Source organism: Leptodactylus fuscus, chromosome 6, assembly GCF_031893055.1.
Source record: "Leptodactylus fuscus isolate aLepFus1 chromosome 6, aLepFus1.hap2, whole genome shotgun sequence".
In the NCBI taxonomy this organism is placed as follows: domain Eukaryota; kingdom Metazoa; phylum Chordata; class Amphibia; order Anura; family Leptodactylidae; genus Leptodactylus; species Leptodactylus fuscus.
Genome location: NC_134270.1, coordinates 18,392,378 through 18,408,729, shown reverse-complemented (window position 1 = coordinate 18,408,729; position 16,352 = coordinate 18,392,378). Strand labels below are relative to the sequence as shown.

At 41.3% G+C, this 16,352-nt stretch overlaps 1 protein-coding gene and 1 pseudogene across 1 annotated transcript in view; one reads left to right on the top strand and one right to left on the bottom strand.

Annotated features, from left to right (window-relative positions):
• LOC142210384 (uncharacterized) overlaps positions 1–15,704 on the top strand; it is a 29,505-nt pseudogene extending 13,801 nt beyond the window's left edge.
• LOC142210374 (uncharacterized) overlaps positions 1–16,352 on the bottom strand; it is a 437,305-nt gene that overhangs the window by 334,769 nt on the left and 86,184 nt on the right. The window lies entirely within an intron of this gene.

The following is a 16,352-nucleotide window of genomic DNA, read 5'->3' as shown; positions in this document are numbered from 1 at the left end:
GTTTTTGAACATTAATAAAGACTTTTTTGTATGTTTTTGTAAAAATTAGTCTTTTTTGGTGACTTTTAGTTGACTGCTCTTTCATTCCGAGTAGGTTTACAAGTTGAAATTTTGTATATAGAAGACTTCGCTAGATCAGTGGAGGTCAAACTTGGACTGTAGGTCAGTAAATGGGAGGGAGCATTTCCTATAGTGAATAATATCAGCCAATCGAAACAGACCTGCCTGGGTTGGTTGTGAGTTCCAGTGAAATTTATTTATTTATTTTTCTGCCTCCTAATGATTTTAATGGGATTTTTAATGCTATTATTTATGTCTCACCATAGAGCAGGGTGCAGGGAGCTGATACCAATAGAAGACAAATTTCAGGCCTTTTTTGGCGCTGTTTTTGAGGCAGAAGACTCAAAAGAAGCAGGGTTAACTCTGGTCTACTTTCCTAGAGATGGAGCACCCACAATCCTCCCAGCAGACATAATGTGATGGTCTGGGCAATAATTTTCCAGGGAAACCTTGAGTACTTGCTTAAAGCGGTTTGCCGGCCCCAAATGCAAACTTCATGCTGATGACCTATTTACAGGTCATCAGTATATAATACCTTGAGTGACCAAAAGTCATGAGAAGGTACCGGTGCGCCGTTAATAGCTGGTTGCCCCTCCGCAAGCCTTGATAAGTACAGCAAGACAACGAGGCATGGACTCCACAAGGTGTTGGAAGAGTTCTGGAGGGATATTGATCCACGCAGTCTGCACTGCAGCCCACAATTGGTCCTGTGTAGTTGGCGCTGAGTTCATGGAGCGGACACTGGTATCCACAGCATCCCATAAATGCTCTATGGGGTTGATGTCGGGGCGAGCGGGCAGGCTAATCGAGGGTCGTGAGGTCACTGGTGTGTTTATTAAGCCAGTCCAGTTCCACCATCGAGCGATGACATGTTGCATTGTCCTGTTGGTACACAGCATCCCAATCAGGGAACTCTAAAACCAGAAAGTGGTGCAGATGATCTGCCATAAGTTGCACATATCGAACACCGGTCATTGATCCCTGAACCCGGACTATGGAGTCCAATTGTGATCATGTCAACATGGCCAAGACCATGACGGAGCAACCTCCTGCCTGGACATGCCCCTGTTGGCATGCAGGATTCATGGCTTCATAGGGCATACACCACATTCTCACAAGCCCATCGGCTCTGTACAACTGAAACTGTGATTCATCAGACCATGCCACATGCCGTCACTGTTCCATGGTTCAATGACGATGGTTACGGGCCCATGCCAGTCTTCGAGCTCAGTGTTGCAGTGTCAGCAAAGGGATACTGGTCGGGCATTGACTGTTGAAGCCTATGTGGGGAAATTCTTGGCATACAGTCCTGGTGGAAAAGGGGTCCTGACTCCCTACATTTAAATTGGTGGGGATTTGACCCACAGTAGACCGTAGAGAGCCCCGTATGACTCTGCGGAGGTAACGTGACATCCATTTATCCAACACTCATGGTCGACCAGTGCGCCAGTTTAAATGGCTGCCAATGTTCGCTTTGCGATGTTGCAGGTCCACCCGAGACACTGTTGAACTCAGAAACCCAACTTCCTGGGTAATCTCCAAAATTCTATGCCCCATGCGCCTTGCACTGATTATCAGCCCACGTTCAAAGTCACTTAACTCGCAACATGCTGCCATGTTCATGAAACACCTGTCTTCATCAGACTGCTCAGATATCCTGGCGACACTAGCGTCCTAAGCCGCATTGAGTAACACTGTTTGAGCGTCATATCCAACACAACCGGCACTGGGACACGCCTTCCCGTGACTTTTGGCCACTGAGTGTATATGGCAGTCTGACACCCAGACTATGCTGCGTGTTACCAGCATAGACACTAGAGCCCTGGACGAGTGGTGGAGGATGGTCTCCAGGGTGGGGGCCCAAGGATCTCTTCATGTGGAGTTTCTTCCTCATAGGAACAGGATTGAAGCAGCAGGCTCGCCTTTTATGGCAGGAGTATCGGGAGTAGCACAACTAAGCTAACATTTCAGTTAGTGTCCAGGCCATACCCACATACAGTGTTATCTAATATTTATTTAGTTACATACAATTACTGACTAAAAGAAAAAAAAATGGGTAGGTCAAGGAATTGTCATAATCTGGCAAAGACACTCTTGGGATATCCTTGTTGAGTATGGGCGAGCATTATTGTGCTGAAAAATTCCAGTTGTTTCTCAAGACAGGGCGGACAACACATGGCTTCAGGATGTCCTGCACATATCAATGAGCTGTTAGAGTCGCTCGGATCACCGATGTGCCACATTGATCTTTATTAACAAGCGCACTGATCTCTATATCTAGTCTTGTCCTGAACCTTCGACAGTCATTTTAGTTTTACAATTTAATAGTGGAATAATCTTCAAATGTTTTCTCTTGTTATCTTATTATAGCTATTATGTTCTCTTTTAGAGTCATCTTCTTAAAGTACAGGATCTTCTGTGGACATAGAAGATCATTTTCCTGATTAGCCCATAAAGGATGGATAGAGCCAGGGACAAGATGGCAGAAAGTATATTAAATCTCATCCTAGAGATACTTGTCCAGCTTACTGGAGAGGTGAGAGATTCTGATGGTGTCACATTTTGAATTCTGGATATGTATTTAAAAAAATTGAGAATCTTCAATAGTTGATACCTTTTTTAATGGCTAACTAAAATGATGACAGATTGCAAGCTTTCGGGGCTGCTAGGCCCCTTCGTCAGGCATAGTTTAAACACAATTTCTGAAGGATGCATATTTATGCAAAAAGAGACACATAGGAATAGAATGTTTGGTGAGGGAGTAGATGGTAATTAGTACACACAAGTTGTATGTAATATTTATTAATGTGTCTCTCCATAAACAGGATTACACAGTAGTGAAGAAGACCTCTAGAGGGCGCTGTCAGGCTCCTGTATCTGAAAGATGGAGGAGAACCCTGAGCCCAATCCCGGGGTCTCCACCTCATTCCCTGATACATGAGGAAATTAACAAACAGAAGATCCTAGAACTCACCAACAAGATGATTGAGCTGCTGACTGGAGAGGTGACACTGCTGGGAATGCTGGGACATTATACAGGAGCGCTATGAAGGGATCTGGTGATGACTGTATCATTGTGTTGTCAGGTTCCTATAAGGTGTCAGGATGTCACTGTCTATTTCTCCATGGAGGAGTGGGAGTATTTAGAAGGACACAAAGATGTGTACAAGGAGGTGATGATGGAGGATCAGCAGCCCCTCACATCAGCAGGTAATAGACATGACTAAATACACACGGCCTCTCATTATCTGTATGGAAAGAATGAATTCAGTCCCTGTATGTGTTTCCTCCAGTTCCATCCAGTAAGAGAACATCACCGGAGAGATGTCCCAGTCCTCTTCTACCACAGGACTGTAAGGAAGAAAATGTCCTCCAGGATGATCAGGTAGATGGAGATAAGGTGACATGAAATCTTCCTCTGTCCTGTAGAAGGGCTGTGAAGGTCTCGTGGTCAGTCTGGTTTTATCCCACAGTATGAGATGTTTTCTACTTGTGTAATGAGAAAGGTAAGAAATCGAGGGAAAAAATAAAGAAAGGCTGGGCTCCGTTAGTGGAACCAATAATTCCTCTTAGATAGTCCACACAAATCTCCAACTCAATCAGTGTTTGGAGCTGTACACTATGACTAATAGGTCAAATTAGTGTTAGAGGTCATGGGAGAATTCCCAAATAGAGGGTCACGCCTAACTGGTTACCAGCTGTTCGGAAAGTACCAAAGCTGTATGTGGTGGTATGCAGGGTAAATGGAACCACTATGAGTTCAAGAAACAAGATCGGGAATCGCGCTCCTCAAAGAGACACTGGGTGCACCGTTACATAGCATAGATAACAGCTTTATTGAATAGGTATAGATAACGTGTTTCGGGGTGTAGAATGCTGTAAGTAGCATACCCCTTCATCAGATCTGTAGTTTACTGCTCGTTTGCACGTGTAGAATTCTACATGTTGTCTGGATCTTCTCACAGTTTTCTGGCTATGGAGGCTGCTGGTTGGAATAAGGAACCAACATGGTGGATTTATCCAGGAGACCTGCAGCTATTTGGTCAGATAACTCCTGCTGTCACTTTTGGTGGCCATGATAATGAATGATCTTTTCTTCTCCTATAAAACATCCCACGTGACTTCTCCATCCGTCTGGTGACTTTTTACAATATTTGTTTCACAGCTTTTGTATCTGGGTGAAGATCTGAACATTATTGTTGTTCCTGATACATATATGAGTGATGATGAGGAGTGTAAGGAGGACAGTTTTACAGGGAAACGCTCAGGTAGGTAGTAATCACTAAATAGAGGCCTGTTCACATCCTATTTGATTATCCTGTTATAATGTTGATATGATTTGTTTATTAATAGATGTTACTGGATTTGGGCTTGATCTGTTTCTCATTTCCATTAGATTCAGGTTTTGTTTTTTTTTTAACATAATATACCAAAGGAAATGTTGGCTATGTTAACATCAGTGAGAATTCTCCATTGTACATTAAATACTCTCTCCACAGGGGATGTGAGCTTCTATCATTGTTGTAGAGTCATAATATAGGAGCTCACATTTCAGTCTCCTTGACTATATAATTCTGTTCTCTTGGATTACTTAGAAGGAAAATGACACTATTTCCCCAGCAGGCAGATATGGTACTGTCTCTAGCTTCCAATCTGAAGATGTACTGAGGAATCATAGCAAAAAAAAAAAAAAAAATGAAAGTCAAGAAGGTGTCTGATCACAAACAGAGAGGAAGGAATATGTATCACGAGATATCCTATTGTGCGTGGCTGCCCATTGTTTGTATTGTTCTTTGTAGCCTGTCGAGGTTTTTTCTAGAATGTCATAATACTATACTGAATTGGGCTCATGACGAACTGGAGTCACCAACCAAAGTATTTCAAAAGCCTTGTACAGTATATCGAGAATGCTGTGATAGGGAGAAGCTATTGAAGAAAAGGGAATTCTGTGGACATAAGTCCTCGATAGGGTTGAGCGATCGGGATCGGAATGATCGGATTGCGATCGTCGATCGAGTAAATTTCACAATCGTAACGGAATTCCGATCCCAATCTTTTCCAGCGGGATCGAGGTCGGAGGTTATCTCAAGATCGGCTCAACCCTAAAAGTGACTTTTACCATAGAGAAGCATTGACTAGGGTTGAGGGATCGGAGCAGATCGGATTCCGATCGGCAATCGAGCAAATTTCACGATCGGGATCAGCTGGAAAATGATTGGAAATCGAATTTTAAAATCGATCCTGAAATCTCAAGATCGGCTCAACCCTAGTCCTCGACTAAAATAATTAGAGGAGATTGGAAGAAACAGAACAGGCACAGTCAAACAAATTGAGCATTGTATGGCTATAATCTAACATGTAATGACATACAACTCATCATTAGAGATGGCCGATCCGTCTCGTAAAATGTCCACCGCATTGTATTCTGTGATGTCTTCAGACCTCAGGTGGAGACTGAGAAGAGGTATAAAAAATTTTAAAAAAATTCATGTTCACCTTCCCTCACATTATTTGGGCCTCCTTCCGGCGTCTGGCACTCTGCTGGTGACATCATGTGTCTGGCCTCAATGATGAGGCCCAATCACAGGCTTCAGAAATGAACCCTGGCGCACGGCATCACTGAGGAGACTGAAAGAGCATGCCAGATGCAAGAAAGGCCCAAAAGGGGTAAGGGAAGATGAGTATGAATGCAAAACTATCATGATAGTTATATTATGTTTTTCTTTTCAGATGACTATACTAGGAGTTTAGAGGGACATCTCATATCTTCAGATTATAAAGCAGATAATGGTGGTATCACACATTACACATATGGAGAACATGTCATTATCTCAGACATACCCTCAGCCCTTCACAGCAAAAATCAATCAGCTGATCCTTTTATACGAGTCGTATCTTCTGATCCATTACTGACAGTGAAGCAAGGGCAAAGCCAGAGAAAGAGGACTCTCACAGAGAAGGCTTTTTCCTGCCCAGAATGTGGGAAATGTTTTAACCAGAAATCACTTCTTTTAACACATCGGAAAAGACACTCAGGTGAGAAGCCATTTTCATGTTCAGAATGTAAAAAATGTTTTAATCAAAAATCGGATCTTGTCAAACATCGAAGAATTCACTCAGGAGAGAAGCCATATTCCTGTTCAGAATGTGGAAAAGGTTTTAAAGACAGATCAAATCTTGTGAAACATGTGAGGAGACACACAGGAGAGAAGCCATTTGCCTGTTCAGAATGTGGGAAATGTTTTAATCAAAAATCAGATCTTGTGAAACATGAGAGAATTCACACAGGAGAGAAGCCATATTCATGCTCTGAATGTGGTAAAGGTTTTAAAGACAGATCGAATCTTGTGAAACATGTGAGGAGACACACAGGAGAGAAGCCATATCCATGTTCCGAATGTGGGAAAGCTTTTAAAGACAAATCCGATCTTGTTAAACATCAGAGAATTCACATAGGGAGAAGCCATATTCATGTTCAGAATGTGGGAAAAGTTGCGGCGATAAATCAATTCTCGTTAGATGTCAGAGAATTCACACAGAGGAGAAGTCATGCTCATGATGTGGGAAACAAAGTCTTGACATCAGAGAATTCACACTGAGGAGAGTCCACTTTTAGGCCCAGAATATGGAAAATGGTTCATCTTTAGGAAATATTGTATTATTGAGAGTTATTTATCGTGTCACTCTTGTTTGGTTCTGTTTTCAATATTTCAGGTAACTTTAACTCTTTACTTCCACATGTATTCTTGTATATCTTAACTGGAAAAATCTTCTGTATTTTCATTTAACCATTAAAGAATGTTTTTGATAACTAAGTTGTGATAAGATGAGAAAGGACCAATATTTTAAGCCGAGCCACGACTCATGAATGCACCGCTGTCTTCATCTATTATCAGATGGGAATTTTCATCCTCATCGGTCTTCTGTCGCATAATCCACTGTCAGTTGTCTATCCTATAGAATAAGTTCACGTACACGCTCAATATTGTCATAAGTCATGGATGTGGACAGATGTGGATATCGGACTACTTCTTCATGGATGACACTTGTGTGACCTTCTTTATTCATTCATACACATTTCTTTGCGCCAAAACACTAGACGCCCTCAGACCACACCAAGATAATGGCTGGACGCTGCTCTTCTTTCATGCAAGTTAGAAGTAAGGCAGCCATTAATCACCGCAACCACAAATAAATAGATCCAAACCTGCACAACACAATGACATCACATGGAAAGCGCTAATAAGAAGTTTTAATGTAACCGGAGTGCGGATAATTTTTGACTTGCCCCATCACAAAGGTAACAGGTTTTTGTCAATAATTAAATAAATTTATAGACAACTAGTGCAACAGACCTGACAGAATATCAAAAGTGGAAGTTGGAGGGCACCTGCGTAATAGTGACCACAATGTAATACACTGTGAAATAACCTTAGAAAAGATGTTTAGTGGAAGCGGTACAAAAAAACTAAACCTCAGTAAGGTCAATTTTCATCAGTTAGGGGATGACCCTAGGGCCATAAACTAGGACACTGTCCTTAAAAACAAAAGTACACAGGCTAAATGGGACATTTTTAAAAGCATCTTAAATACATCCTGTGAAAGATATACTGTAGTGGAAGAGATGCGTTAGAACTAAAATCACTGTGGTCAAACAAAACTGTGAGGAGTGCAATAAGTAATAAAAATAAAGTGTTTAAAACAAGAGGAAAGTGATGTGTTATATAAGAATAAAAACAAGATGTATAACAAAAAAGATAAAGGTAGCAAAGATTGAGATGGAGGTTCAAGAAACTTAAAGGTGAGATTGTGGGGCCCTCTCAAAAGATAATCTGGGAGAAATGGTGGAGGAGAATGAGGAAAAATATCATCTTCTCTATTGTATTTACACAGGAAAATACAATGATGTGTAACATGATTTAATGTAAAATCCCCATTAAATGTCACCTGCTTAACCCAGGAGGAAGTGCAGAGGTGTCTTAAAAAAAAAAATAGAATAGACAAGTCCGTGCACCCTGATGGTATTCAACCCTTGGTTTTGAGTGAATTAAACACTGTGATAGACAGACCTTTATAGCTAATATTTAAGAATTCTAAACCCTGTCCCACAAGACTGGTAAAAACGTCGGGGCAGGGGAAATCATAAGCATTTGGGTTCACAACTGGCCCAGTGATAGAAAACAGAGGGAGCATGTTAATGATAAAAGGTAGACTTGGTCACAGACACGTTTCCTTTTATCATTGTCTTCCATTTATTGTACTGATGCTGCTGCTACTCCTAAACAACTACCACCACTCAGCCAGACATGTCCTGTAGCTTGGTCCACCATCACTTTGCACTATAGCACACTGTTGATTTCACATCAAAGAATAATTTTGGGGGCTTTTCTTTTCAAGTGGCTCACAGCCACAAATTCGTCTCCCAAATAACAATAAGCTCCTGTAGTACTTACAAGCCATCAAAACTGGCTAATTTTTCTACATTGCTTTTTTTTAAATATAACCACCATGTGTGTTTTATAAAAAACCACAGGCAAGCAACTTTTCCAAAAAAAAAAAGGATAATTTTTGGAGCTTCTTAAATGTTAAATGCATAAAACTGAGTGTCAGCACATCGTATGAGTTTGTAACCTCTGCTGTGACTGTGTTTGCCTTAAAGATCTAGAAATTGGATAGATAGGTTGCAAGGAGCCCTAAGAGTATTCTACACTATGTTTTATAGATAGGTTCCTAGGAGCCCTGATAGTGCTATACACTATGTTTTATAGATAGGTTGCAAGGAGCCCTGACAGTGTCATACACTATGTTTTATAGATAGGTTCCTAGGAGCCCTGACAGTGTTATACACTATGTATTATACATAGGTTCCTAGGAGCCCTGACAGTGTCATACACTATGTTTTATAGATAGGTTCCTAGGAGCCCTGACAGTGTTATACACTATGTATTATACATAGGTTCCTAGGAGCCCTGACAGTGTCATACACTATGTTTTATAGATAGGTTCCTAGGAGCCCTGACAGTGTTATACACTGTTTTATAGTTTAACTTTGCACACACTTTGGAAAATAATAACTGAAATGAATTGCACCCTATAACCTTCAACAAGATTCTGATTCCTCTCAATTGGAATTTTGGACCCTCCTCTTTTACAAACTGCTCCGGGTCTCTCATGTTTGGGGGTGTCTTCTCTTCTCCCAACAACAAATTTAAGATCTCACCACAGGTGTTCAATGGGATTTAGATTCAAACTCTCCTGCAATTTGTTTCCATTAATTTTTGGGTGCTTATTAAAGGATCTTTGTCCTTCTGGAAGACCCATGACCTAGGACTCAAACCCACGTATCAGACACTGGGCCCTAAATTGAGACCCCAAATCTTTTGGTAATCTTCAGATTTCATGATGCCTTGCACACAGTGCCAATGGCAACAAAAAAAAAAAACACAAGAAAAAAACATCACTGAACTTCCACCATATGTGACTGTTGGTACTGTGTTCTTTTTTTTGTAGGCCTCATTGTTTTACAGTAAACAGTAGAATGATGTACTTTACCAAAAAACTTTATCTTGGTCTCGTCTATCCATAAGATGTTTTCCTAGAAGCAGGGGTAGGGAACGTACGGCTCTCCAGCTGTTGCAAAACTACAACTCCCAGCATGCATACTTGCTCTGCTGTTCTTGGAACTCCCATGGAAGTGAATGAAGCATGATGGGAGTTGTAGTTTCACAGCAGCTGGAGAGCCGAAGGTTCCCTACCCCTGCTAGAAGGATTTTGGCTTACTCATGTACATTTTGGAAAACTGCAATCTAGCTTATTTATGTCTCTGTGTCAGCAGTGAGGTCCTTCTGGGTCTACTGCCATAGCGTTTCTTTTATTCATTCATATGTGGACGGATAGTTGGCACTGACACTGATGCACCCTGAGCCTACCGGACAGTTTGAAGTTCTTTGGAACTTGATCAGGGCTGCTTTTCCACTATCCTGCGTTGCAAACATCAATTTTTCCATCCATATCCAGGGAGATTAGCTACAGTGCCATGGGTTGTAAACTTTCTGATTATATTGTTCATCCTGGACAAAAGAACATCAAGATCTCTGGAGATGGACTTGTAACATTGAGATTGTTGATTATTCTTCTCTTTCTGTTCTCCACGCTTAGTGTGGTGCACACAAACACGCACGCGAGAAGCTCTCTCCTTTTTATCTGGTTTCAGGTGTGATTTTTATATTGCCCACACCTGTTACTTGCCACAGGTGAGTTTGAACGAGCATTACATTCTCAAAACATTATTGACAATTTTGAAAAGGTGCCCGAAATTTTTTTTTGGCCCATTTATGGACGGTTGAATTAAATTATGTCCAATTTTCCATTCTTTCTGTGTTGCTCCAATATAAAATATGGGAATAAACATATGCATAATTTAATTTTCAGGAAAAATTTCAGGGGTGCCAAGACTTACAGCCATGACTTTATATGTGCAGGTCGTTGATCACTATTTGTGGACAGCAAAACTAGTACGGTCATGTTCATGTAGCCTGAGAGTGTTCTATACTATGTTTTAAACCAATTTAAGGTGTGGTTTTTGCTGAACTTGTTTGACGCCCAAAACAAATCTTGGCCCTGAATGACCCGAAACAAATCGAGCTTCGTTGATTTCTAGTGAGTACCTACCAAAAGTTACCCAAGGAAGGACAATCAGTGAACCTGAGGAAGAGGCCGAGAGCCTCGAAAACTTGTAATCTGTCATCATTATTAGTTAGCCATTAAAAAAAAAAGGTATCAACTACTGAAGACTCTCAAGTTTTTTATATTTCATATTTACAACTAAAAGGGCCTGTAGCGAGCAGGTGAGTATCCGAACTGGACCTGGACTTAAGAATCATGTTTTCCATTACGTGGATGATGGTGTGTGTGTGTGTGTGTGTCACTTACATGGGGGCACCAGGAGGACCTATGAGAAGACAAGCAAGTGGTGAGTGATGCCAGGACTGCTCGAAAACTCCTAGCAGTCTTGAGGATGTCACTGTGACATATACCACCAACCTAAAATCATACAGATTAAGTAGCCTCCTTCATCGCAGCAGTGACCTCTATCAGCAAGACGATGTCTAGACTGGAAAAATAGTTCCGGAATGTTCTAAAGCACATAGAGAGATCCAAAGGAAACATGGTGAGAACATACAAACTCCATGCAGATGTTGCCTTTGGTCAGATTTGTACCCACAATTCCAGTGCTGCAAGACAACAGTACTAACCACTGAGCCACCCGTATAACACCCCTGGATTGCATAGTGCTAACACAGCTCTGCTACATATACATAACGCTACTGGATTACATAGCCGTTACCACGTAGCTCTGCTACATGTACATTACACACAGGTATACATAACACGCACACAACTCTGCTATGTACACATCATACACACAGCTCTGCTACATCCACACGACACGTAAACGTAACGTCATCCAGCACCGACCACAACCAGCACAGCAGAGTCCTGTATACACTGAGCACGTGACCTGGTAACACCTCACCATGTGATTCACTTGACTCCTCCCATACTTATGATTGATCACATGACTATGACATCATCACAGGTCCTGTAGCCCTGCAGCGAGTATATATGTATATATACACACACATAGTATACAGCTGTACAGGTGGAGGTATGTGTGTATTTATGGTCACTATCTGCCAGGATAGCATTAACCCCTCCATTACTGGAGAGTTTACCCTCCCACCATCTTTGCTCACCGGGGTCTTTTTTTTTGGCGTTTTTGCATCGCCGCATACCAAGAGTCGGAACTTTTTTATTTGTGTAGCCGCGCGGGGGAGATTTGTGCGTTTTGTCGAAATTTTTGTTTTTCATCCCAATCAATGTGGGTCAGTGTGATCGCCACAATCCCGTATATTTGTATGTAACAATTTTACTAAATTCTACCACTTTTTATGGTAAAAAAAAATTTTAAAAAAAAGTTCACAGTAGGGAAAACATATTTGTTTATTTTATTGTAGTTCACTTAAGTATCTCCACAATTTCTTATCTAATATTTTGTGATACTCCGTATACTTGAATGGGTTAAACTTTTACCAAAAAAATAAGCAAATTAATAATTGATAATTTAATTAATAAGCCAAAAGGTCCATGAAAAATGTGTTATCACAGTGCAGTAGCCATCTTCTATCTGTATTGTGTGAATAAAGGAGAACTGGTGGATGAAATGGTGGAACTATCATGGCCAGCTATTCATCTCATGTCCTCAATTATGTGAATAGAGAGAATATGCAAAATCTACAGGATATTATCTACTCACAGGTTTCCCCTTATTATGTTAGTATATCTGTTATATTTTTTATCACTTCCAGGTTTCTATAACACAGGATCCTTTCTATGAACATATAAGAAAATTATCCCGATTGATGCCGCAAGCATGAAAAGAGCCAGGGACAAGATGGCCGAAAGTATAATAACTCTCACCCTGGAGATCCTGCACCAGCTTACTGGAGAGGTGAGAGATTCTGATGATGTCACATTACATCATTCTTATCTATAGTAATAACAGATGATATGACTGGAGAGGTGAGGGACTCTGGGAATGGATGGAGTGATATTTATTAATGTGTCTCTCCATAAACAGGATTACACAGTAGTGAAGAAGACCTCTAGTGGGCGCTGTCAGGCTCCTGTATCTGAAGGATGGGGGAGAACCCTGAGCCCAATCCCGGGGCCTCCACCTCACTCCCTGATACATGAGGAGATCAATGGACAGAAGATCCTAGAACTCACCAACAAGATGATTGAGCTGCTGACTGGAGAGGTGACACTGCTGGGAATGCTGGGACATTATACAGGAGTGCTATGAAGGGATCTGGTGATGACTGTATCATTGTGTTGTCAGGTTCCTATAAGGTGTCAGGATGTCACTGTCTATTTCTCCATGGAGGAGTGGGAGTATTTAGAAGGACACAAAGATGTGTACAAGGAGGTGATGATGGAGGATCAGCAGCCCCTCACATCAGCAGGTAATAGACATGACTAAATACACACGGCCTCTCATTATCTGTATGGAAAGAATGAATTCAGTCCCTGTATGTGTTTCCTCCAGTTCCATCCAGTAAGAGAACATCACCGGAGAGATGTCCCAGTCCTCTTCTACCACCGGACTGTAAGGAAGAAAATGTCCTCCAGGATGATCAGGTAGATGACAACATGGTGGATTTATCCAGGAGACCTGCAGCTATTTGGTCAGATAACTCCTGCTGTCATTTTTGGTGGACATGATAATGAATGATCTTTTCTTCTCCTATAAAACATCCCACGTGACTTCTCCATCCGTCTGGTGACTTTTACATTATTTGTTTCACAGATTTCGTATCTGGGTGGAGATCTGAACGTTATTATTGTTCCTGAGACATATGTGAGAGGTGATGAGGAGAACTTTTCTACAGGTAACAGCCCAGATGAGTAGTAACCACTATATAGGGGCCCCTTCACATTATGTGTCGTTATCCTGTTGTAATAATGTTGGAATCATGGGATTGATGAATCGAGATGATGTCTGATTGCAAACAGAGAGGATGGTGACCTGGAATATATGGAAAAGTAGTTCAGAGTGTGATAGACGTTCAGGTGCGGGGTACAGTGCTAGAAATGTTTCCACTGCTTTGTTAACCGTGTCATGGAGGAGCCTTAACTTTTCTTAATTGATCAGTGAACAGAATGTGAGAGATTATTGTGTGCAGGGACGCTGCTAAGGTGTTGGCATTGGCTCGGTGGCTCTGTCAAGGTGGATTCTTTTTCCATGTTCCATTGTAGAAATGGAAACACACAAAGCAAGTAAAGGATAGATTTGCCAGATAATGAACATGCATAAACACTTGTATCCACTTCTAAAACAATAACGGATAGAAATATTCGTGTCCTCGTCCAGCCTGACACCTGCTCCAACGACACTGCTTCTTTATACCATTGTTACCTCTGTTACCTTTATAATTGGCCAAACACGTTAAATATAATTGTATCACCAAGTGATACTCTAGTGTCTGTGTGGCTGCCCATTGATTGTATTTTTGTGTGCAGTCTTTCAAGGGTTAAATTAGAATGTCACACGAATGCATTGTATTGGGGTTTTATTTCCTAAACCGTATTATTTCAAGTTCAGTAAACAGAGTTTCCAAGAATATGGTCAATGAGGAAAAATAATGACCAAAAGGAAAACCTGTGGACATAGCAAGTCATTGACTAAATGCATCAGAGGAGATTGCTAAGAATTGATCTGATGAATAAGTAGTGCCAGGGGCGTAACTAAGGTCTTGTGGGCCTAGTGCAATCTTTTGTCCGGGGCCCCCTACCTCATCCCTACAGTGAATTCTTGATAGTGATGGTTACAGGTTCCAAGGAGTTTAATCCACCTTAGTGTTGTAGTGTAATCTGTGGGTCTCCTTGGTTTATGGGCCAGATGGAAGCTGCAATCTCAATATTGATGCCAGTGTTTATTCGACTGCACACCCTCAAATTACACCCCTGGGTGGTGTAGAGTCAAACAGATTGTGGCCAGATATAATGCTGTTGCTTAGTCTACTATGTAGTAACACACAACTCATCATCCTTAGCACAGATGGGCTATAAAACAACTAGTATGGGTGTCATTATTGTCTAAGGATAGCAAAAAATCAAGACAATAAACTAAACAGTGGAAAAAGAACTCTGACACATGAACCTTAGGAAGATAGTGGCTGCAAGACATCATGACCTCATGATCTACCGGTCCTTGCTCTGATGTCTACTGGTACATTTGACAATTTACATTGAAATTAAAGTTTTATTATTTAAAAACAATCAAATCCATTTTCTTCTTGGCAGATGACTGTACCAGGAGCTCAGAGGGACATCTCATATCTTCAGATTATAAAGCAGATGATGGTGGTATCACACAAGATACATATGAAGAACATGTCAATATCTCAGATATACCCTCAGCCCTTCACAGCCAAGATCTATCATCTGATCCTTCTATACAGGTCCGATCTATGGAGTCATTACAGACTGAGAAGCAAAATAAAAGCCGCAGAAGGAGTGTTGTAGAACAAAGAATTCACACAAGATGGAAGCCATATCCATGTACAGAGCCTGGAAAACCTTTCATTTGGAAAACAGATCTTTCTGATCATCAACAAACTTTGACAGAGGAGAAGACCTATCTATGTTCAGAATATGGGAAATGTTTTAACCTTAAAACAAATTTCGTTACACCAAAGAAAGTTCACAGAGGGGAGAAACCATTTGCATGCTCGGAATGTAAGAAACGTTTTTCTCACAAATCAGAACTTGTTAGACATCAGAGAACTCACACAGGAGAGAAGCTATTTTCATGTTCAGAATGTGGGAAATGTTTTATCCAGAAATCGGATCTTGTTAAACATGAGAGAATTCACACAGGGGAGAAGCCGTTTTCATGTTCAGAATGTGGAAAAGGTTTTAATGATAAATCAAATTATATTAAACATGTGAGGAGTCACACGGGGGAGAAACCACTTTCATGTTCAGAATGTGGGAAAAGTTGCAGCGATAAATCAGCTCTCACTAGACATCAGAGAATTCACACAGAGGAGAAGACACTGTCATGTTTGTGATGTGGGAAACATTGAGGTTAAGGCCCAACGGGATGTCCCACAGCACAAAAGCACTGTGGGAAAAAAAGCGTTGGTAATGCATCATAGTTCTTCCTGCAGCGCTTTAGACAGAGCTTGCTCCCGGAAAAAAGAAGCGATATGCTCATTCTTCAGGCCTCGCGATTCGGCCTGAAGACACTCCCCTCCTCCAGACTAGGCCTATTCATTGGGTTTAATTCAGAGCGGAGTGTGTGGCTGGATGCCGATGCAGTCGCGGCTACCCAGCTTTTGGACTGGAACCTGAGGTGGCTTCCGCCTCAGGTTCTGGTCCAAAAAACTCCGTATGAACTTACCCTTATACCTATGGGGAAACTGCCAGCACTTTCATTGGTATAATTGACGTGCTGCAATTTCCACAACTGCATCAGTTTTGGAAATCGTGGTGTGTCCGCACCACAGCTTTTACCGCAAAGTGGGCATGGGATTCACTAGAATCCCATCCACTTTGCACTTACTGTAAAATGCATCGATTTGTCCGTCCTGTGGGACCCCGGCCTAAAACAATAAACAGTCTTGTTAGACATCACAGAATTCACACAGACAAGAAGCAATTTTCAGGCCCAAAATGTGGGAAATGTTTTATTTTTCACAGGAAATATTGTATAATGTAAGAGAGAA